General features: G+C 47.8%; 1 pseudogene; it reads right to left on the bottom strand.

Annotated features, from left to right (window-relative positions):
• Positions 1-249: 249 nt before the first annotated feature.
• LOC137369524 (T-complex protein 1 subunit zeta pseudogene) lies at positions 250-2,250 on the bottom strand (annotated as a pseudogene).
• Positions 2,251-23,807: the final 21,557 nt, after the last annotated feature.

Genomic DNA, 23,807 nt, shown 5'->3' with positions numbered 1-23,807 from the left:
TAGGGCAAAATTAAGGAAAATAACCTAACAGTTGATTGCATTCATTTGCTAGTTACTGATGCAAGGCAAATGAATTTGTAGTTAGCCAGGATTATTTCACCTTTGTCGGAATTAGATACCACCTTGAATCCAGTAGGCCTTCCTGCATTTAATGACTCTTTTGCAAGGCTCTGTACTGAAATATTACAAAAGAATAAAACTATAGCACAAAGACAAATTGACAATATTTATTCAATTTTAGTCATTATGGCTTTACTTATACATCACATTCCATTGTTTTGCAATTTGTAACATTCATCTATCCTGCACCACATTCTGTACATTTCAACTTTTTTCCATTTATTTTTTATTAATAATCTTTTTTTATTTCCCCAGTAACTCTGACCTGTGTCCACTGTAAAGATCAATTCAGTCTCTAAATCGATGAGACTTTGATAATCTGGTCAGATCCATTCACTTTTTGCGTGAGATCATTCCTGTTCCGACAATCTCATCTACTAAGAGGAGGTTGCTTGCCACTGCAGTGCATGTATGTATTAACTGATGCTTGACACAAGCATTGTCCCACACAGGGGTCTCCCAATCTACTATTAACTCACCACAGGATAAATCAATGCCCACTGGTAGGGTGGTATTATCTTCTGTGCTCAGGGCCTTTGACACAATCTCTTGTGGATCATATCCAGCATTCTGGGCCAGTGTCTTTGGGATGATCAGGATGGCATCAGCAAAAGCTTGAAATCCAAACCGTGCACAACCTTTGACCTTATCTTTACGGTAGTTTAGTAACTGGCTTCCGATGCGTATTTCAACAGCTCCTGCACCAGGCATAGCACAGCCTTCCTCAATGGTGTTTTTCACAGCTCGCATCCCATCCCGAATGGCATCCTTAATCTGGGTGATTGTGTGCTTATTGGGTCCTTTAATAAGCAGTGTGACAGATTGGGGATTATCGCACTTTTCAACAAACGTGTACTTGCTGTCTCCCACTGTTTCCTCATACACCAGACCGGCATGGCCTAGGCACTCTTCAGTCAGGTCCTCCACAGAATTCACTACCAGACCCCCACATGCCAGTGGCAGCCTTTCCATATTCCTCCTCTTGGCTCTCCGCAGGGCTACAATATCCTCCTTCACAAGCATCTCAAGCGACAAAGGGTCGATGCCCTTTTGGTTGATCACAACAAATCCTTTGTCAGAGTCACCACACACCTTTCTCTTCAGTTCTATGATTCTCTTCACTCTTTCCTCAATGAACTGTCGCTCTGCTTTCACAAACCTTTCCCTTTCCTCGACATTCTTGTAAAAGAAGCCGGAGTTGACCTCTGTTTTCTCATATTCTAGAGACACATTCATAGTGAGGATGTAAGCATTCTCCAATCGCTTCTTCATGTCAGGATGGCGAGCACCATGGTCTAGAACCAGCCCCTTGACTAGTACGGTGTCACAGTCTGTCTGGTGCTGCATCTCCATTATTTCCACCAGGTTGAGATCAATGGGCTGTCTGGGGCGATAAACAGATGTCACTGCAGCCATCACCAGCTCCGTCAAGAGATCTGCCAACTCTGGGTGAACCTTGGTACCAAGTGAGGTCCGCGCTACTTTCTTCCTGATGAAACCATCATCATCTTCCCAGAGTTCCTCAAGGCAATAAATTGCTTCTTCTTTGGCGATTTCCATCCCTTCTATGATGACTCGTGGATGGACTCCCTCTGTGATGTAGTGTTGGGCCTGTTTCAGGAGTTCCCCAATGATCAGCACCGCAGAGGTGGTTCCATCTCCCACACTGTCATCCATCGCAGCCACTGCCTGGGCAATAAAGGTAGCGGTGGGATGTTGGAGCTGCATCTCCCTTAACAGCACACTACCATCTTTGGTCAGTTTGATGTCTCCAGCTCCAGAAACTAACATCTTCATGGTGCCTTTGGGTCCCAGGTTTGTTTTGAGCAGTTCCTGCAGTGCTCTGGCCGCACTGACATTGATACTGAGGGCTGTCTCTGCTTTCCTAGTCAGGGGCATTATTAAAGACGGTGAAAGTCGCTCAACTGTCTCCAATTTTCCTAATGGGTGCGGTCACATACAGCGAGAATTGCAACTCGGTTTACGGACAGCGCGCCTCTCTGTGACTTTTCTGTTGTCTGAGTCGAGTTCTGCTTGAGGATATAGCGCCAGCATTTGTGTTATTTCCCCTTCTATTGCTTTACACCTCTCCTATTGCCTTGTAACTAGAATTGCAATTGCAATATATTACATCTGCGACACGTATATTGCCGCAAATCTGGCAGCACTCCAGCCACGCACAAACTTTGAACTCCGAAGCATGACGAGACAATTGTAATAATGATTCACTCCAGCCAGAAGTTCATTCTATTTAAACGCAAGTTTATTATTTATTATAATAAAACAAAAAGTGCTGGAAATACTCAGCAGGTCTGTCAGCATCTGTGGAGAGAGAAGCAGAGTTGACGTTTCAGGTCTGTGACCTTTCACAGCAGTCTTATAAAAGGTCACTAGAGGTTCCGCTAGTTTCTGCTGGCTTTATCAATGCAATGTGGCTGAAAGTGGCCAAGCTACTGCAGAAGGTTGTGGAATTTCAAACAGAAATTATATCAAGTTTCCACAATCTTTAACATTTTGCCTGCAGCCAACCTCACCCACAGAACTGACCACACCACCTGTTTGAAATAATGAGCAGTCAGTTTCCACCAGTTTCAGCTGTTTGAGTAAACTATTCAAATTGAGCAATAGCAGCTGCTTCTGGTTCCCACTCCAACTGAGGCAACTAGACGAAGTGTTGGCTGCTACAGGGAAAGCAGCTACAAAGATAGACTACATTTAAAAAAAGTAAGTTACTAACCACAATCACCATCCCAAAATCCCCAACTGCAGATTCCCTGAAACACTGATCTCCCTCTCCGCAGCCCGAACCTCCAAGTTCCTCAACCCCCAATCTCCCTCTCCCCTGACCACTGATCACAATCCCTTCAACCACCAATTTCCTTTCTTCCCCCCTACCCTTTGAGACCCAATCGCTCCCACCCCGAGTCCCGTGATCCTAACACTGGCCACTAATCACTTATCTGTGGCCACTCCAATTTCCAATAACATTTGTTGACCCTCGTACTGTACCGACGTGGCGGACAAAGAGACACTTGAGATACTTCATACAAAACACTTTTGGTGATACTTAAGACACTTGTTAAGCTACTCGTTATTTCACTTGTTAAACTGCTTGTTACGTTACAATAAATCACAAGACTCAGGGCTTGGACATAAATACTACCCGTTGCCAGGCGAGGTGATTAGAATCCCTCCCGATGGGTTCTCTTCACTGAGTCCCGGGCCCAGGGTTCTCTTCCGCGATGGTTGTTCCTGCAGGTCTTCGCTTCTGATGTTCCTTCTTTTATCCAGGTTCTGCTGGCGCCCGAGTCATGATACACATGCACGCCTGGCCCAGGTTCCATTGTCTCGTTGAGACTTAACCTCATCATCTGTTTGACTAGGTCTCAGTTAAACAAGATTCCTCTCTCTGTCCATTGTTCCTTGTTTGGTGACCTTTTGCCAGCAGTTTTATGTTAAGCAATTCTTAACACATACCACTTAGTCAGCAGACCGATTCTTTAAACTGCAACCACAGTTATTTTCTCCTCTTCACTGTTCTGGTGCTTGTGCAAGATTGGCTTCTTTACCCATCATGCTTTGTAGATGTTTAGCTGTTAGCCTTACAGCTACACATTCCTGCATGGTCTCCTCCAGCAGAGCTATCTCTCTGTCAATAATATCCAAGGCCCAATATCCAGGGCCCTCGGACCTCACCATTTGTGTCAAGGGTAATCACGCTGCATGCAGGGGTTGGGCTGTGCATGGGGAAGGGAATGATCCCAAATTTCTAACAGTCAGTTTGTAAATTGTATAGCCAGCTGACAACTTACATGATTTGTTTAGGTTTCAACATGATTCAGGAACAGTGGGAGACAAAGACATTTAACATCCATTTCTTTTTATCCTTTATTGACATCATGTGGCAGGAAATAGCAAGAGCAGAGCAGGACTTAATAACAGTGCAGAGAGAGTGAGAGTTCACTCAGAGAGTGGCAGGAAGGAGTGAGAGTGGAGTGGGGCTTAATAACAGTGCAGAGAGAGTGAGAGTTCACTCGGAGGGTGGCGGGAAGGAGTGAGAGTGGAGTGGGGCTTACAAACAGCGCAGAGAGTGTGAGAGTTCACTCAGAGAGTGGCGGGGAGGAGTGAGAGTGGAGTGGGGCTTACAAACAGCGCAGAGAGTGTGAGAGTTCACTCAGAGAGTGGCGGGGAGGAGTGAGAGTGGAGTGGGGCTTAAAAACAGCACAGAGAGAGTGAGAGTTCACTCAGAGAGTGGCGGGAAGGAGTGAGAGTGGAGTGGGGCTTAATAACAGCACAGAGAGAGTGAGAGTTCACTCGGAGGGTGGCAGGAAGGAGTGAGAGTGGAGTGGGGCTTAATAACAGTGCAGAGAGAGTGAGAGTTCACTCGGAGGGTGGCGGGAAGGAGTGAGAGTGGAGTGGGACTTAAAAACAGCGCAGAGAGAGTGAGAGTTCACTCAGAGAGTGGCAGGAAGGAGTGAGAGTGGAGTGGGGCTTAATAACAGCGCAGAGACAGTGAGAGTTCACTCGGAGGGTGGCAGGAAGGAGTGAGAGTGGAGTGGGGCTTAATAACAGTGCAGAGAGAGTGAGAGTTCACTCGGAGGGTGGCGGGAAGGAGTGAGAGTGGAGTGGGACTTAAAAACAGCGCAGAGAGAGTGAGAGTTCACTCAGAGAGTGGCAGGAAGGAGTGAGAGTGGAGTGGGGCTTAATAACAGCGCAGAGACAGTGAGAGTTCACTCGGAGTGTGGCAGGAAGGAGTGAGAGTGGAGTGGGGCTTACAAACAGCGTAGAGAGTGTGAGAGTTCACTCAGAGAGTGGCGGGGAGGAGTGAGAGTGGAGTGGGGCTTAAAAACAGCACAGAGAGAGTGAGAGTTCACTCAGAGATTCCGCATTCAGAAAGAAAACTCAAGGTGTGACATCACAGGGAAGCAGGTGATTGGCTCTTGAGTATTTTCTAATTATTATGTCTAAACTAAGGAATAAGCTAGTGAGCCTTATTTTTCTTTTTTAAAGTAAGGTTTATTACTACTAATAAGGTTTAATAAGTACTAGTAAGGTGTATGAATATTAATAAGGTTTATTAGCAATAGTAAGGATTATTAATAGTCATAAGTTTTATTAGTATTGGTACAGGTTTATTAGCTGTATTAAGGTTTATTAGTACCAGCAAAGTTATTAACTAACAGGTAAGGAATGGCAGGGCTGCTCCAACCTCTGGAGTGCACATTCTGTGCTATGTGGGAATTCCAGGGCACTTCTTGTCTCCTGGATAACCATATGTGCAGGAAGTATTGTCACTTGCAGCAGCTTGAGCTCTGGGTTTCAGACCTTGAACAACAGCTAGCATCACTGCAGTACATCCATGAGGTTGAGAGCTTCATGGATAGCATGTTTATAGATGGGGGTATGCAGGGAGAGAGGGAATGGGTGAGAGAAGATATCCCTGAGGGGTCAAGGACAGAATCTATTTGGCTAGAGCTAAGGAACAAAAGAGGTGAAATGACATTGCTTGGTGTAGTCTATAGACCACCAACTACTGGAAAAGGTGATGAGGAACAAATTTGCAAGAAATTTACAGAGAGAAGAAAGAATTATAAATAATAACAAGAAATGCTCGAAATACTCAGCAGGTCTAGCAGCATCTGTGGAGAGAGAAGCAGGGTTAACGTTTCAGGTCAGTGATCCTTCTTCAGAACTAGCAAATATTAGAAATGTAAAAGGTTATAAGCAAGTAAAGTGGGGGTGGGGCAAGAGATAACAAAGGAGAAGGTGTAAATAGGACAAGGTCACAGAATAGCTGACCAGAAGGTCATGGAGCAAAAGCAAACAATATGTTAATTGTGTGTTGAAAGACAAAGCATTAATACAGATAGGGTGTTAATGGACAGTAAATTGAACAGCCACAAGTAAAGCTTGAAAAAAAAACATTGGGTAAGCAAACATAACAAACCAGGATGAAATAAAACAAAATAAACATAAAAAATATTTTTAAAAAGAAAAAGAAAAAAAAACTAAAAGTAAAAGTAAAATGGGGAGACCGTCATGCTCTGAAATTATTGAACTCAATGTTCAGTCCAGCAGGCTGTAGTGTGTATAATCGGTAAATGAGATGCAGTTATTCGAGCTTGCGATGATGTTCACTGGAACACTGCAGCAATCCCAGGACAGAGATGTGAGCATGAGAGCAGGGGGGAGTGTTGAAATGGCAAGCAACCGGAAGCTCGGGTCCTGCTTGCGGACTGAGCGGAGGTACCCCTCCTCTCTCCTCACTATCCCAGGCCCCAAACACTCCTTTCAGGTGAAGCAGCGATTTACTTGTATTTCTTTCAATGTAGTGTACTGTATTTGCTGCTCACAATGTGGTCTCCTCTACACTGGGGAGACCAAACGCAGACTGGGTGACCGCTTTGCGGAACACCTCTGGGATTGCTGCAGTGTTCCAGTGAACATCAACGCAAGCTCGAGGAACAGCATCTCATTTACCGATTAGGCACACTACAGCCTGTCGGACTGAACATTGAGTTCAATAATTTCAGAGCATGACGGGCCCCCCATTTTACTTTTATTTTTAGTTTTTTTTTCCTTTTCTTTAATTTTTTTTGTTTATTTTATTTTATTTCATCTCAGTTTGTTCAGCTTGCTTACCCACTGTTTTTTTTCATGTTTGTACTTGCGGCTGTTCAATTTACAGCCCATTAACACCTTATCTGTACGAATGCTTTGTCTTTCAACACACCATTAACATTTTGTTTGCCGTCGCTCCACGACCTTCTGGTCAGCTATTCTGCGACCTTGTCCTATTTACACCTTCTCCTTTGCTATCTCTTGCCCTACCCCCACTTTTACATTTCTAATATTCGCTAGTTCTGAAGAAGGGTCACTGACCTGAAACGTTAACTCTACTTCTCTCTCCACAGATGCTGCCAGAACTGCTGAGTATTTCCAGCATTTTTGTTTTTATTTCAGATTTCCAGCATCTTCAGTATTTTGCTTTTATGCAAGAATTATAGACTAGTTATAATGGGGGACTTTTAATTATCCAAATATAGACTGAGATAATACTAGTGTAAAGGACAGTGAGGGGCAAGAGTTCCAAGAGTATGTTCAGGAAAAATTTCTACAGCAGTATGTTTCCAGTCCAACAAGAGGGGAGGCACTGCTGGACCTGGTTCTTGGGAATGAGGGGTGGGGTATGTGGATCAAATATCAGTAGGAGAACATTTAGGGCACAGTGATCATTGAAACATAAGGTTCAGGTTGATTATGGAAAAGGACAAAGAACAATCTAGAGTAAGAGTATTTAACTGAGGGAAAGCTAACTTCAATGGGGTAGGAATGGATTTGGGCTGAATAGATTGGAATCAAAGGTTGGCAGGAAAAACTATAACTGAACAATGGACTACCTTCAAAGACGAGATAGTTCGGGCACAGGCAGGATATACTCCCTCAAAGGGGAAAGATAGGGTAAACAAATCCAGAGCTCTCTGGATGATAAAAGAGATAGAGATGAAGATGAAGAAGAGAAAGTGTGCTGATGACAGATGTCAGGTAGAAAATACTTTTGAGAACCAGTCTGAATATTGAAGGTACAGACGAGAGTGAAAAAGCAAATAAGAGAAGCAAAGAGAGAGTATGAAAAGAGACTGGCAGCTAACAGAAAAGGGAATCCCAAAGTATTCAGTAGGCATATAAATAGTAAAAGGGTGGTAAAAAGTGGAGTAGGGCCGATTAGGGTATTTACACATGGAGGCAGGGGGAATCGCTGAGGTATTAAATGAATATTTTGCATCTGTTTTTATCCAGGAAGAAGATGCAACCCAGGCCACAGTGAAAGAGAAGGTAATTAATACATTAAAAGGATTTAAAATTGATAAGGAGGAGGTATTGGATAGGTTGTCTGTACTTAAAATTAACAAGGCAGCAGGACCAGATGACATGCATCCAAGGATACTGAGAGAAGTGACAGTGGAAATTGCGGAGGCACTGGCCATAATTTTCCAGTCTTCCTTAGACGCAGGGGTGGTGCCAGAGGACTGGGGAATTGCAAATGTTACACCCTTGTTCAAAACATCATGTAAAGATAAGCCCAGCAACTACAAACCAGTCAGTTTAACTTTAGTGGTGGGGTAACTTCTAGAAACAATAATTCAGAACCAAATTAATAGTCACTTGGACAAATGCAGGTTAATTAAGGAAAGCCAGCATGGATTTGTTAAGGGCAAACCATGTTTAACTAACTTGCTGGAGTTTTATGAAGAGGTAACAGAGAGGTTTGATGAGGGCAATGCTGTTGATGTGGTTTACACAGACTTCCAAAAGGCATTTGAAATAATGCCGTACAACAGACATGTGAGCAAATTTATAGCTTATGGAATAAAATGGACAGTAACAGCATGGATACGAAATTGGCTGAGTGACAGGAAACAGAGCGGCACAGTGGCGCAGTGGTTAGCACCGCAGCCTCACAGTTCCAGCGACCCGGGTTCAATTCTGGGTACTGCCTGTGTGAAGTTTGTAAGTTCTCCCTGTGTCTGCGTGGGTTTCCTCCGGGTGCTCCGGTTTCCTCCCACATGCCAAAGACTTGCAGGTTGATAGGTAAATTGGCCATTATAAATTGCCCCTAGTATAGGTAGGTGGTAGGGAAATATAGGGACAGGTGGGGATGAGGTAGGAATATGGAATTAGTGTAGGGTTAGTATAAATGGGTGGCTGATGGTCGGCGCGGACTCGGTGGGCCGAAGGGCCTGTTTCAGTGCTATATGTCTAAATAAATAAAATAAATAAATAAAAAAGAGAGTAGTGGTTAATTGATATTCTTCAGGCTGGAGGAAGGTTTCTAGTGGAGTTCCCCAGGGCTCAGATTTGGGACTCTTGCTCTTCCTGATAAATATTCATGACCTAGACCATGGGGTACAGGGCACAATTTCAAAATTTGTGGATGATACGAAACTCGGAGCAATTGTGAATTGTGAACTGTGAGGAGGATGGTGTAGAACTTCAAAAGGACATAGACAAGATGGTGGAATGGGTGGACAACTGGCATTTGAGGTTCAATGCGCAGAAATGTGAAGTGATCCATTTTGGTAGGAGGAACATGGAGAGACAATATAAAATAAAGGGTACAACTCTAAAGGGGGTGCAGGAGCAGAGGGACCTGGGGGTATCTGCGCATAAGTCATTGAAGGTGGCAGGACAGGTTGCGAAGCGTGGTTATTAAAGCATACAATGTCCTGGGCTTCATTAATAGGGGCACAGAGTACAAGAACAAGGAGGTTATGTTGAACTTGGAAAAGACACTCGTTTGGCCTCAGCTGGAGTATTGCGTCCACTTCTAGGTACTGCACATGAGGAAAGATGTGAGGACATTGGAGAGAGTACAGAAAAGATTCATGAGAATGGTTCCAGGAACGAGGAACTTCAGTTGCATGGATAGATTGCAGAAGTTGGGGCTGTTTTCCTTTGAGAAGAGAAGGTTGAGAGGAGATTTGATGGATTTATTCAAAATTATGAGGGGTTTGGACTGAGTAGATAGGGAAAAACTGTGACCACTCGTGAAATGATCGAGGACAAGAGGCACAGATTTAAAGTAATTGGCAAAAGAAAAAAATAGCGACATGAGGAGAGGATTTTTTGCGCTGTGAGTGGTTAGGATCTGGAATGCACTGCCTGATAGTGTGGTGGAGGCAGGCTCAATTGAGGCATTCAAAAGGGAATTTTTTTTTTATTCATTCATGGGATGTGGGCGTCACTGGCTATGCCAGCATTTATTGCCCATCCCTAATTGCCCTTGAGAAGGTAGTGGTGAGCTGCCTTTTTGAACTGCAGCAGTCCATGTGTGGTAGGTACACCCACAGTGCTGTTAGGAAGGGAGTTCCAGGATTTTGACCCAGCGACAGTGAAGGAACGGCGATATAGTTCCAAGTCAGGATGGTGTGCGACTTGGAGGGGAACTTGCAGGTGGTGGTGTTCCCATGTATTTGCTGCCCTTGTCCTTCTAGTTGGTAGAGGTCACGGGTTTGGAAGGTGCTGTCTAAGGAGCTTTGGTGCGTTGCTGCAGTGCATCTTGTAGATGGTACACACTGCTGCCACTGTGCATCGGTGGCAGAGGGAATGAATGTTTGTAGATGGTGTGCCAATCAAGCGGGCTGCTTTGTCCTGGATGGTGTTGAGTTTCTTGAGTGTTGTTGGAGCTGCACCCATCCAGGCAAGTGGAGAGTATTCCATCACACTCCTGACTTGTGCCTTGTAGATGGTGGACAGGCTTTGGGGAGTCAGGAGGTGAGTTACTCGCCTCAGGATTCCTAGCCTCTGACCTGCTCTTGTAGCCACGGTATTTCTATGGCTACTCCAGTTCAGTTTCTGGTCAATGGTAGCCCCTAGGATGTTGATAGTGGGGGATTCAGCGATGGTAATGCCGTTGAATGTCAAGGGGAGATGGTTAGATTCTGTCTTGTTGGAGATGGTCATTGCCTGGCACTTGTGTGGCGCGAATGTTACTTGCCACTTATCAGCCCAAACCTGGATATTGTCCAGGTCTTGCTGCATTTCTACACGGACTGCTTCAGTATCTGAGGAGTTGCGAATGGTGCTGAACATTGTGCAATCATCAACGAACATCCCCACTTCTGACCTTATGATTGAAGGAAGGTCATTGATGAAGCAGCTAAAGATGGTTGGGCCTAGCTCACTACCCTGAGGAACTCCTGCAGTGATGACCTGGAGCTCAGATGATTGACCTCCAACAACCACAACCATCTTCCTTTGTGCTCGGTATGACTCCAGCCAGCGGAGGGTTTTCCCCCTGATTCCCATTGACCTCAGTTTTGCTAGGGCTCCTTGATGCCATACTCGGTCAAATGCTGCCTTGATGTCAAGGGCAGTCACTCTCACCTCGCCTGTTATATGAAAAGGAAGAATGTGCAGGGTTACAGGGAGAAGGCGGGGGAAGGGCATTCGGTGAATTGCTCATTCGGAGAGGAGGTGCAGACACGATGGGCTGAATGGCCTCCTACTGCACTGAACAATTCTGTGATTCTGTGATCCTGTGATTTTATTTCAGTTTTCTCCTTTGTACAATGCATACAAGCTGTTATTTTAGCCTTATTTGCCTGGGTCCATCCATCCACACTTCTTAATCATACTCAGGATTAACCTGTTTGCTTTTCAGGCCTCCAAACAATATATTTTATTTTGCTTTGCCTGTATTCTTACTCCCAGTTTGTTTAGGACCAGTTTTCTTCTTTATCCGGTTCTTGAGCAATGCTAAAGGTCTGTTTCAGCGGTTCATTATTTTTAATCTCATTGTTACAACATCTTCCAACATCCTGCAAGTTGAGAAACACAGCACGAAATTATAATAGTTTTATAATATAATCACTTCTCCATTTTATAATTTGCCACATTATCCAATTTACATAGTAACATTTTGTGAGATCTGTTTCATGTTATTGTTGATTACATGCCAGTAGTATACATTAGGGTGAAACATTCTTCTGCCTGTTACAAGGTAAATGACAGCCAGGGGACAGATCTAGAAGTGTGGACTCCATAAACTGGGAGGTCATGCAGCTCAGATTCCAGTGGGACCCAGTGTTATAGTGGCAGCTGGTATAGTAACTGAGTAGGGGCATAACTGGCCACAGTGAGGATCTTTGTGGGCCCCAGCAATGGGGCCAGCAATGAGTCTGCAGCCTCAAAATTTTAAATTATTCTTTAAAAATCATAGTGATTCCTGACAACGCAGCCAGCCACTGACATCATCAGGGTGCGCCAAGGCGCGCACATGCGCAGACGGGCTCCTGCTCTCTGCGCGTGCGCTACATTCCGACTTGCCAGGACTGATTAGTGCATGCACCGATGACATCATCGTGTGACGTGTGCATCTTCAGGCAACACACCTGGTCGCCCTCTACCCATGCGCTTTACACGTACAGCAATGCAACGCCAACAAGTATTCACGCATGCGTCAAGCTTCGGCGCGAGTTTCTGAAAGTGGAAGGAGCAGAGATTTCATCGGGCATTTTCTGGCATTTTATTGCGATTATTTAGTCGTTTTGGAGATTTCAGTCTGCTTCATTTTTATTCGAGAGAGGAGATTGCTCCAAGGTAAGTTGCTCTGAAAACATTTCCATTGTCTGGGGCACTGCAAGTGCTCCAGTCCAGTGCACTGCACTAAAATCTTTTCCATTCTCTGGAGCTGTGTGTAGGCAGTACATGTGGTATAGTCCAGCGAACAGCTTTCCATCTAAACGGTTACTTTCATTTCTGTAACGTTTCTACAGAGTGCCTTCTGTATTTCTTATCTCATCTCATGTTTCCCGTGTGGTCAACTATTTGCCCAGAGGCACCTTCACATGGAGGTGGCCGTGAGCTGGACATCAGTCGCGTGCCACAATCCATGGACGCTGAGCGTTTCACCCCTGGTCTAATGAGCTGATGGACCATACGTACACCTGCCTGTTCACAGCTCCACTTCCCCCACCTGCGGGATCCTCTCCTTGCTGTTCAGTCACACTGGCAGAGCCAACCACCATACCGATGGACACTGATATTCAGCCACCTGTTCCTGCACCCGTCAGAGACATGCACATGCACACAGCCCCCTGTTTCCCCACTTGCCCTTGAAACAACCATGCAGAGCCTTGTGAGACTCCGCAATTGCCAGCTGCTGCCTGTCAAGCAGAGAGGGCATCCAAAGCGGTCAAGCACTTGGGGAACATTCAGCAAGAAGAGACTGAGCACTGAAAGAAACAAGTATGCCGTGTCCAGTGGTAGCACAAATGTGAATGCTCTTGCTGTGAACACAACTGGTGAGGTGGGAGTGCAGCCACATCATTCTCCATCCTCAGTGTTGCTTGAAGGCAAAGGTAGATAAGAGCGAAAGAAATGGAAGGTGATGCTGATAGTAGTAGGCAGGATTAAATGGGAGCGGATGGGAAGACGCACGAGTAGCATAACCACTAGCAGGAAACAGCTGGGCTAAATGGCCTGCTTTATGTTCATAGTCCAAAAGAAATGTGCTTCTTTTTCCAGCACCCTCACATCATTCATGTTTTCCCTGAGAGCAGCATTGAACCATCACGAGATAGGGGCAGTAACATCATCCTGACTCCTACAGCTGAGGTGGGTACTAAGTGATTCATTGGTGGTGTTATCAGTACATGCCTTTACTGCAGAACATAAAGCATGCTCAACAGTAATTTCATTGGAGGGAGGGAAGCTCTGACACTGATGTTCTTTCCTTATTTCTTTTCACGTAAAACATGCCCTTGAGAAAACAATCCTTGAGACTTAAGGACGGCATTCAAGCAACAAAGGCAACCGGATCATGCTGCGGAGCTTGTCACGATACGGAAAGGAACCTTGCATTTATGGATGAAGTGGGAGCGCACATTGGGATGCGTTTGGGGAACATTCACCAAGAATAGACTGAGCTCAGACTCTTGTGACTTTGCCTTCTTCACATGGACAATACAGTAGTGGAATAGAGAGCCAAGCGTTCATTCACCACAAGGCTCTCCAGGAACAATCTCTTTCGTTCAGCATAGCAGAGACTCGGCCTGTCTGTTTCACGGGAATGCTGGCAACACAATACTCATGTATCCATGCACAGCAGTGCCTCGAATGTTTAATGCACTTAATAAAATGTCTCAATAATTAAACAGGGAAATGTTGAGGTTTTTGATGATATTTATCCCGACTTTGCAACAGCACTTCAGATATTCAACTGTGATCCTGGAGGGTGGGGCGGGGAGGTAGAGAGGGGGTGGGGGGGGAAGAGGGGGATGGGGGGCGGGGTGAAGAGGGGGGTGTGGGGGCAGGTGGGGTAGAGGGGGGGTGGGGGGGAGGGGGTGGTGGGGCGGGTAGTGGGCAGAGTTAAATTCAGAACTGCTTGAAGAGGGGGATGCTAAAGGCAGGGACCAGACAGCTGGAATGCCTGCAGTACGTTTGAGAAGTAGGCGAGAGACCAACTGGATGGGGGATCTGCAGCTGGAGGGAACAGCTGGATGGCGGGGATCGGAAGCGAGAGGCCATAGAGAGCCGCGGGGAGTGAGCGGCCGAAGACCTTGGTTTCGCCGGGTGCGGGGTCCAGCTCGTACGTCTTTTGCTGTTGCAAGTGCATGGCGCATGCACAGAGAAACGCACTCCTCCTCCCTCCCCTCTCTCTCCGGCCGCTCCGCTCCCCTCCTCGCTGCTCTCTCCGGCCGCTCTGCTCCCACCCTTGCTGTTCTCTCTGGCTGGTCCACTCCCCCCCCTCCCCCCTCTCTCCGGACGCTCCGCTCCCCCCCTCGCCTCTCTCTCCGGCTGCTCCGCTCCCCCCTCCCCACTCTTTCCGGCCACTCCGCTCCCCCCCTCGCTGCTCTCTCTGGCTGCTCTGTTCCCCTCCTCACCGCTCTCTCCGGCCGCTCTGCTCCCACCCTCGCCTCTCTCTCCGGCTGCTCCGCTCCCCCCTCCCCACTTTTTCCGGCCACTCCACTCCCCCCCCTCGCTGCTCTCTCTGGCTGCTCTGTTCCCCTCCTCACCGCTCTCTCCGGCCGCTCTGCTCCCACCCTCGCCTCTCTCTCCGGCTGCTCCGCTCCCCCCCACCCCACTCTTTCCGGCCACTCCACTCCCCCCTCTCGCTGCTCTCTCCGGCTGCTCTGTTCCTCTCCTCGCCGCTCTCTCCGGCCGCTCTGCTCCCACCCTCGCCTCTCTCTCCGGCTGCTCCGCTCCCCCCCTCCCCACTCTTTCCGGCCACTCCACTCCCCACCCCTCGCTGCTCTCTCCGGCTGCTCTGTTCCCCTCCTCGCCGCTCTCTCCGGCCGCTCTGCTCCCACCCTCGCCTCTCTCTCCGGCTGTACCACTCCCCACCCCACCTCGCCGTTCTCTCTGGCTGCTCCGTTCCCCCCCCCCCTCTCACCGGCTGCTCCGCTCCCCCCCCTCCCCCTTCTCTCCGGCCGCTCCGCTCCCCACCTCGCCTCTCTCTCCGGCTGCTCCACTCCCCCCCTCCCCTCTCTCTCCGGCTGCTCCGCTCCCCCCCTTGCCCCTCTCTCCGGCTGCTCCGCTCCCCCCCTCCCCCCTTTCTCCAGCCGCTCCGCTCCCCCCTCGCCTCTCTCTCCGGCTGCTCCACTCCCCCCCTCCCCCCCTCTCTCCGGCCGCTCCGCTCCCCACCCCCGTCCCCGGCCTGCTCGCCCCCATCCCCAGCCCACTCGCTCGCCCCCTCCCCATCCCGCTCCGCTCCCCCCCCTCTCCCCGGCCCACTCGCTCTCTCCCTCCGGCCATTGTGTGCTGCCATTTGTTTCGGTTAGGTTGCCTTCGTGTGATTATTTGAGCAGCGCCATCTTTAGTCCTGGCAGCTGCCTGAAGTCACAGACTGTGACATTTTCGTGGCACAGGCTGCATTTGTGCATGTGCCACTGCAGCACCACCTAGTGGTAGCATTGTCAGCAAACGCAGCCTTAAGAAAAATCTACAGATTGGCCACTTTGCTCCAAGGGGTCAATTGGACTATTTCCAGGGTGGAGTGGGGGGAGAGCCTGGGCAACTGTCTCCCAGCCCACCAGGCCACCACCTCCACCCCCATACGGTGGCCTAATGGTAATATCACCCAACTAGTAATCCAGAGGCCCAGGCTAATGCTCTGGGGACACTAGTTCAAATTCCACCACACCAGCTGAGGGAATTTAATTTCAATTAATTAATAAATTCAATTAATAAAAATCTGGAATAGAAAGCTCGCCTCAACAATGGTGCCATGAAACCATCATCAACTGTCATAACTGGTTCAGCAATGCTCTTTAGGGAAAGAAATTTGCTGGTCTGGCCTCCAGGTGACTCCAGACCCACAGTGATGTGGTTGGCTCTTAACTGCCCTCTGAAATGGCCTATCAAGCTACTCAGTTGTCAAGGGCAATTAGGGACGGGCAACAAATGCTGGTCTTGTCATCGATGCCCACATCCCATGAAAGAATCATAGAACCATAGAAAACTTGCGGCACAGAAAGAGGCCATTCAGCCCATCATGTCTGCGCCAGCTGAAACAACAAGCCGCCCAATCTAATTCCACCTACCAGCACCTGGTCCATAGCCTTGCAGGTTACAGCACTTCAGGTGCAGGTCCAGGTACCTTTTAAATGAGTTGAGGGTTTCTGCCTCCACCACCGATCCAGGCAGTGAATTCCAGACACCCACCACCCTCTGGGTAAAAACGTTTTACCTCATGTCCCTTCTAATCCTTCTACCAATCGCCTTAAATCTGTGCCCTCTAGTAATTGATCTCTCTACTAGGGGATACAGGTCCTTCCATTCTACTCTATCCCGGTCCCTCATAATTTTGAACTCCTCAATTAACTCACCCCTCAGTCTCTTCTGTTCTAATGAAAACAACCCTAGCCAATCCAATCTTTTCTCATAGCTGCAACTTTCAAGCCCTGGCAACGTTCTTGTAAATCTCCCCAATACTCTCTCCAGAGCAATTATGTCCTTCCTGTAATGTGGTGACCAGAACTGTATGCAATACTCCAGCTGTGGCCTAACCAGCATTTTATACAGTTCCAGCATTACATCCCTGCTTTTGTATTCTATACCTCAGCCAATAAAGGAAAGCATTGCATATGCCTTCTTCACCACTTTATCGACTTGTCCTGTCACCTTCGGGGACCTGTGGACTCCAAGGTCTCTCACTTCTTCTAACCCTCTTAAAAAAACATAGGCAGATACCAGAGTTTCCAGTGGGCATCGGCCAGAGAGGATGTGAGTTATGTCCAAAGTGGTGCTTGAACCCATTTCATCCACACTAATGAGATACCTTTGCGAGCACCTTCACAGTCCAGCAGGTTCAGCTTCAGATACAGTGGGAAGGAATGCCCCTGGGAGTCCTAAACATTGACTCCAAAGATATTATGTTTAGTAGTAGGCAAATGAGTTTTAGCTGATTGTACTCAAAGTGATAACTCTTGACCCTAGTCCCAGTCTCCTGTCATCATCTGTGGCATTATCTCAATCAAGAATATCAGCTATCTTGGAGCTTCTGTGTAACCATACAGCACAGTTCTGGTCTTCATATTGTAACAACGGATACAATAGGGACAGGTGAAGATGTGAACAAGGTGTAAGAGGTTCCGCACCCCCTTACTACAGTTCTTGGACTTTAGGAATTACAACAACAAAATTGCACACGACACAGAGTTTGGCTCATCCATGAATTGTTGTTTTATTGAATCCAATAATATCCCTAATACAGACACCTCGATGGTTAGTTGAAACAGAAATAAAGCAAAACTGTCCTCATTGCAAAGCCTCCTGCAGTAACTTAAAATTGACACCCCAATTCCCAGCTGAACCCTTCAGCGATTTGATCACTGTTCCCAGTTACCCAAAACAAAGTCACTACAAATTGGCTCAAACTTACAAATTTCAGACAAAAATACTAGCTTTGTCCCAAACCTTCAGACCAAGATCACTACGAATTGGCTGAACACAAATACGGGCAAAAACACTACGCTTTTGTCCCAATCCCTCAGGCCAAGATCACGATGATTTGGCTGAAAATACTTACAATCACCCACACGGCCAGTCGGTCCCGGTGTTGATTGTAGGTCTTCAGTCAATATGATCAACTTTGACCCTTCTTCCGACTGCCGCCCCCTTCAAGATTTGACTGAAAAACTCACAATCACCCAGACAGTTGGTCATTACCAATGTTGATTGTAGGCCTAGACATAGAACATAGAACAGTACAGCACAGTACAGGCCCTTCGGCCCACGATGTTGTGCCGACCCTTTAACCTACTCGAAGATCAAACTACCTACATACCCTTCATTCTACTATCATCCATGTACCTATCCAAGAGTCGCTTAAATGTCCCTAATGTATCTGCTTCTACTACCACCGCTGGCAGCGCATTCCACGCACCCACCACTCTCTGTGTAAAGAACCTACCTCTGACATCTCCCCGAAACCTTCCTCCAATCACCTTAAAATTATGCCCCCTGGTGATAGCCCTTTCCGCCATGGGAAAAAGTCTCTGGCTATCCACTCTATCTATGCCTCTCATCATCTTGTACACCTCTATCAAGTCACCTCTCATCCTTCTTCGCTCCAATGAGAAAAACCCTAGCTCCCTCAACCTTCCTTCATAAGACATGCCCTCCAGTCCAGGCAGCATCCTGGTAAATCTCCTCTGCACCCTCTCTAAAGCTTCCACATCCTTCCTATAATGAGGCGACCAGAACTGAACACAATATTCCAAGTGTGGTCTAACCAGGGCCTTATAGAGCTGCAGCATAACCTCGCGGCTCTTAAACTCAATCCCCCTGTTAATGAAAGCCAACACACCATACGCCTTCTTAACAACCCTATCAACTTGGGTGGCAACTTTGAGGGATCTATGGACGTGGACCCCAAGATCCCTCTGTTCCTCCACACTGCCAAGAATCCTGTCTTTAAGCCTGTATTCTGCATTCAAATTCGACCTTCCAAAATGAATCACTTCACACTTTTCCAGGTTGAATTCCATCTGCCACTTCTCAGCCCAGCTCTGCATCCTGTCAATGTCCCGTTGCAACCTACAACAGCCCTCCACACTATCCACAACTCCAGCAACCTTTGTGTCATCGGCAAACTTACTAACCCAGCCTTCCACTTCCTCATCCAAGTCATTTATAAAAATCACAAAGAGCAGAGGTCCCAGAACAGATCCCTGCAGAACACCACTGGTCACCGAGCTCCAGGCTGAATACTTTCCATCTACTACCACCCTCTGTCTTCTATGGGCCAGCCAATTCTGTATCTGGACAGCCAAATTTCCCTGTATCCCATGCCTCCTTACTTTCTGAATGAGCCTACCATGGGGAACCTTATCAAACGCCTTGCTAAAATCCATATACACCACATCCACTGCTCTTCCTTCATCAATGTGTTTTGTCACATCCTCAAAGAATTCAATAAGGCTTGTGAGGCATGACCTGCCCCTCACAAAGCCATGCTGACTATCTCTAATCAAACTATGCTTTTCCAAATAATCATAAATCCTGTCTCTCAGAATCCTCTCCAATAATTTGCCCACCACCGACGTAAGACTGACTGGTCTGTAATTCCCAGGGTTATCCCTATTTCCCTTTCTAGACCTGAGATGACCAGTCCTCGTCTTTCTTCACATGACCGCAGCGCCAAACCCTTCGATCTTGTCCTTTTTATGATGATCCTGATCGAAATATCATGAACACATCTCCTGAAGCTATCCTGCTGGATGCTCAGCACTTAGCACCTTTTAATCTCTTTCCTCCGTTACTTGCCTGGTCCAGACAGATCCATTTAGTGCTGATGTTATTTCCATGACTGAGAACAATGAACTCCACCAAGGTGAGGTATTCCAGGCTCCAGAGCTGATATGCACGACAAAGGTTTCTCTCCTGTCTTGACAAGAGTGAATGCTGTGATCTGGGGCCGGTTAGTCGTAACAATGGCCTCCCCAATTGCTTAACATGATGGCAGTTATCCTGTGTCACTGTTATGATAATGTCCCAAATTCCAGTCCTTTAACAGTATCAGTTCTGTTGTGATGTTGGAATGTTTGAAATTGACCCATCGAATGCAGCCTGCCTGAGTGTGCTTTGTGTTGAGGTTTGACTCTCATTCACAGTACTATTGTCTCTAGGGTTTGGGGTTCCATCCCCATACTCCACAAAGTCCAGGTTTAAAGTCCAGTTGAAAGGGGGAAGGAATTCCAATCCCGCATCTCCCCCCTTTAATATCTCTTTTTTACTAGAGATATTACTTCCGATGAATCTTCTGCCGTGATGAGTGTACTGTAGGTTCCAGCCAAATCTTACCCTATTGTAGGTTCCAGCTAAGATTTACATTTCTTTAAAGTCTTTCTTTAAACAGTCTATACATTTGCATTCATCATCCCATATCCCTTCTTACACAATCTTCCCGATTTTTCTCTTTTTACTTTTCCTTTTAATTTACATGATAATTTGAATACATACAATATTACAATCAATTGTGCAATTACTAGTAGGGCCAGGACTGATGTCCGAGGGGGAGTATTTGTTAGAGTGGCTGGGGAGGGTTTAAACTAAAATGGCAGGGGGATGGGAACCTTTGCAAGGAGTCAGAGGAGGGGGGGATCAAAGACAAGAACAAAAGACAGTAAGGGGAATAGAAAAAGTGATAGGCAGAGAAATCAAAGGCCAGAATCAAACAGGGCCACAGTGAAAAATAGTGGGAAGGGGACAAGTAATGTTAAAAAGACAAACCTTAAGGCTTTGTGCCTTAAAGCACGGAGGATTCGCAATAAAGTGGATGAATTAATCGCACAAATAGATGTAAAAGGGTATGGTATAGTAGGGATTATGGAGACATGGCTGCAGGGTGACCAGGGATGGGAAATGAACATCCAGGAATATTCAATATTTAGGAAGGACAGACAAAAAGCAAAAGGCGGTGGAGTTGTATTGCTGGTTAAAGAGTAAATTAACAAAGAACAAAGAACAGTACAGCACAGCAACAGGCAATTCGGCCCTCCAAGCCTGCGCCAATCTTGATGCCTGCCTAAACTAAAACCTTCTGCAATTCCGGGGACCATATCCCTCTACTCCCATCCTATTCATGTATTTGTCAAGATGTCTCTTAAACGTCGCTATCGTACCTGCTTCCACTACCTCCCCTGGCAGCAAGTTCCAGGCACTCTCCACCCTCTGTGTAAAGAACTCACATCCCCTCTAAACTTTGCCCCTCTCACCTTGAACCTATGTCCCCTAGTAACTGACTCTTCCACCCTGGGAAAAAGCTTCTGACTATCCACTCTGTCCATGCCGCTCATAACTTTGTAAACCTGTATCATGTCGCCCCTCCACCTCCGTCGTTCCAGTGAAAACAATCCGAGTTTATCCAACCTCTCCTCATAGCTAATGCCCTCCAGACCAGGCAACATCCTGGTAAACCTCTTCTGCACCCTATCCAAAGCCTCCACGTCCTTCTGGTAGTGTGGTGACCAGAATTGCACGCAATATTCCAAATGTGGCCTAACTAAAGTTCTGTACAGCTGCAGCATGACTTGCCAATTTTTATACTCTATGCCCCGACCGATGAAGGCAAGCATGCCGTATGCCTTCTTGACTACCTTATCCACCTGCGTTGCCACTTTCAGTGGCAACTGTGGACCTGTACGCCCAGATCTCTCTGTCTGTCAATACTCCAAAGGGTTCTGCCATTTACTGTATATCTCCCACCTGCATTAGACCTTCCAAAATGCATTACCTCACATTTGTCCGGATTAAACTCCATCTGCCATTTCTCCGCCCAAGTCTCCAACCGATCTATATCTTGCTGTATCCTCTAACAATCCTCATCACTGTCCGCAACTCCACCAACCTTTGTGTTGTCCGCAAACTTACTAATCAGACCAGCTACATTTTCCTCCAAATCATTTATATATGACCGCAATTGTTGACAACGCGATCGGTAGGTGGCGCTGTATTTGCGCATGTGCCACGAAAACGTCACAGATTGCGACTGTAGCAGCTGCCAGGACTAAAGATGGCACTGCTCAAAGAATCACAGAGATGAAACCTAACAAACACGTGGCAGAATGCAATGTCCGGAGTGAGAGAGTGGAGCGGGCCGGGGAGGGCAGCGCGGGGGGCCAGGGAGAGCAGCGCGGGGGGCCGGGGAGAGCAGCGCGGGGGCCGGGGACAGCAGCACGGGGGGCCGGGGACAGCAGCGCGGGGGCCGGGGAGAGCAGCGCGGGGGGCGGGGACAGCAGCGCGGGGAGATCAGCGGTAGCAGTGCCGGGGGGGGGGGGAGAGAAAGAGGGGGGAGAAGAGGGAGAGGGAGGGGGGGGAGAAAGAGGGAGAGGGAGGGGTGGGGAGAAAGAGGGAGGGGGGGAGAAATTGGGAGAGGAGGGGGGGGAGAAAGAGGGAGGGGGGGAGAAAGAGGGAGAGGGAGGGGGGAGAAAGAGGGAGGGGGGAGAAAGAGGGAGAGGGAGGGGGAGAAAGAGGGAGAGGGAGGGGGGGAGAAAGAGGGAGAGGGAGGGGGGAGAAAGAGGGAGGGGGAGGGGGGGAGGGAGAGGAGAGGGAGGGGGGTGGAGGGGGGTGGAGGGGGGGAGAAAGAGGAGGGGAGGGGGGGAGGAGGGGGGAGAAAGAGGGAGAGGGAGGGGGGTAGAAAGAGGGAGAGGGAGGGGGGAGAAAGAGGGGGGAGAGGGAGAGGAGGGGGGGAGAAAGAGGGAGGGGGGAGAAGAGAGGGGGGAGAGGGAGAGGAGGGGGGGGGAGAAAGAGGGAGGGGGAGAAAGAGGGAGGGGGAAGGAGGAGGGGTAAAGAAGGGGGGAGGGGGAGAGCTGGGGGAAGTGTGGGGGAGGGGGAGAGGGAGGGGGGGAGAGGAGGGAGGGGGAGGGGGAGGAGGGGAGGAGAGGGAGGAAGGGGGGAGAGTGGGGGAGAGAGCAGCGAGAACGGAAGAGGAGTGCCTTTTTCTGTGCATGCGCCATAAACACAACAGCAAAAGACTAACTGGCCAGTCCCTGGACCCGGTGACACCAAGGTCTTCGCACACTCGCTCCCCGCGGCTCTGTACGGCCTCTCGCTTCCGGCCCTCTCCATTCAGCCGTTCCCTCCAGCTGCGGATGCCCATTCAGTTGCTTCTCCCCTACCTCTCCACAGTACTTCAGGCATTGCAACTGCATTTGCATGCTCCCTCTCCCTACCCCTCCCCCTCTTCACCCACCCCTCCCTCCACCCCCCCACCATAGTTGAATATCTGAAGTGCAGTTGCAAAGTCGGGGAAATAGCATGCAAAACAAACCTCAAACAATTCTGGGTTTAATTATTGAAAAGTTTTATTAAGTTCTTTAAGTATCCGAGGAACTGCTGTGCATGGATACATGAGTGTTGTGTTTCCAGCATTCCCGTTAGACAGACAGGGCCGAGTCTCTGCTATGCACAGCTAAAGAGATTGTTCCTGGAGAGCCTTGTGGGTGAATGAACGCTTGGCTCTCTATTCCACTACTGTATTGTCCATGTGAAGAAGGCAAAGTCACAAGAGTCTGAGCTCAGTCTATTCTTGGTGAATGTTCCCCAAGCACATCCCAATGTGCATTCCCAATTCATCCATAAATGCAATGTTTCCTTTCCACATCGTGACCAGCTCCGCAGCATGATCCAGTTGCCTTCGTTGCTTGAATGCTGACCGTACGTCTCGAGGATTGTTTTCTCGACGGCATGTTTTACATGAAAAGAAATAAAGCAAATCAGAGTCAGAGCTTGCCTCCCTCCATCCACTGAAATTACTGTTGCGCACACCTTTTTAAGTTCTGCAGTGAAGGCACCAATTGATAACGTCGCCAATGAAGCACTTATTACCCACCTCAGATGCAGGAATCATCACATCCTTGCGTCATCTCCTGTACTGCCTCCTTTGCTGGAATGCCGTTCCCTTAAGTGTCAAGGATTGTTTTCTCAAGGGCACATTTTACATGAAAGGAAATAATGAAAGAACATCAGTGTCAGAGCTTCCTCCTCCAATGAAATTACTGTTGCGCATGCTTTATGCTCTGCAGTATAGGCCAATGAATCACTTAGTACCCACCTCAGCTGTGGAGTCAGGATGATGTAACTGCCCCTATCTCGTGATGGTTCAATGCTGCTCTCAGGGAAAACATGAATGATGTGAGGGTGCTGGAAAAAGAAGCACATTTCTTTTGGACTATGAACAT

This window comes from Heterodontus francisci, chromosome 5, assembly GCF_036365525.1.
Source record: "Heterodontus francisci isolate sHetFra1 chromosome 5, sHetFra1.hap1, whole genome shotgun sequence".
Taxonomy (NCBI): Eukaryota; Metazoa; Chordata; class Chondrichthyes; order Heterodontiformes; family Heterodontidae; genus Heterodontus; species Heterodontus francisci.
The sequence above is the reverse complement of the archived record's forward strand: the minus strand, read 5'-3'. Positions and strand labels throughout refer to the sequence as shown.